This window comes from Arachis duranensis, chromosome 3, assembly GCF_000817695.3.
Source record: "Arachis duranensis cultivar V14167 chromosome 3, aradu.V14167.gnm2.J7QH, whole genome shotgun sequence".
Taxonomy (NCBI): domain Eukaryota; kingdom Viridiplantae; phylum Streptophyta; class Magnoliopsida; order Fabales; family Fabaceae; genus Arachis; species Arachis duranensis.
The window spans coordinates 55275362-55276527 of record NC_029774.3 but is presented as its reverse complement, the minus strand read 5'-3'; positions in this window follow the sequence as shown (position 1 = coordinate 55276527).

The window sequence follows — 1166 nt, the reverse complement described above, 5'->3', positions numbered from 1 at the left end:
ATTTACTTCCTAAAATTATTACATGATTGAAAACATGCTTCTTTGGTCTTAATTTAGCTAATCTTAATCCTCTCTTATTACCATTCGATGCCTTGATCTATGTGTTAAGTGTTTCAGGCTTTATAGGGCATGAATGAGTGAGAGATTGGGAAGAAAGCTTGCAAAAATGGAAGGAACACAAGAAATTGAGGAGATGACCAGCGAGAAGTGACGCGTACGCGTCAGTAATGCGACTGCGTGCAAGAAAGGAATTCGCAGTGACGCGGCCGCATGAGTAACGCAGACGTGCAGATTGGAAAAGCAGAAGCGACGCGGAGGCATAGACGACGCGCCCGCATGGAAAAGAAAAACGCCGAATGACGCGTCCGCGTGACGTGTGCGATCTGCAGAATTACAAAAGTCGCTGGCAGAGATTCTGTGCCGGATTTCAACCCAGTTTTCGGCCCAGAAACACAGATTAAAGTCAGGGAACATGCAGAGACTCAACATGCTTTTCATAATTCACAATTTTAGTTTTAGATGTAGTTTTTAGTGAGAGAGGTTCTCTCCTCTCTCTTAGGTTTTAGGATTAGGATTTCTTTTCAATTCAGGATTATTTTATCTTCATCAGGTTCAATAATTTATGTTTCACTTCTACTTTTATTTACTCTGATATTTTTATTTGTGTTTGATTGATGTTGCCCAATTGGCTGATGATATTGTCCATGTTAGAATTGACATTTTTATTTAATATAATTTGAGGTCTTTCAGATTTATATGTTACGGATGCTTTGGCTTTATCCAATTTATTTTCATTCAAGTAGATTTTATTCCCTTTTGGTTTTGGTTAGGAAATCAGTAACTCTTGAGTTATCAAACTCAACATGATCAATAACCGCTATCTTTGCCAATTAGCTTGAACTTCTATAATCCCAATCTTTTTCTAGGAATTAACTAGGATTTGAAGATCAATCTAAATAGCCACTTGACCTTCCTTTGCACCAGCAGAGGTTAACTAAGTGGAATTAAGATTCAATTTTCATCATCATTGATAAGGATAACTAGGATAGGACTTCCAATTTCTTGTACCTTGCCAAGAGTTTATTTTACAGTCATTTATTTATTTTATTCGTCATTTATCATAATTGCCCCTCATTCTTAAAACCCCCAATTTACAAACTCATAAC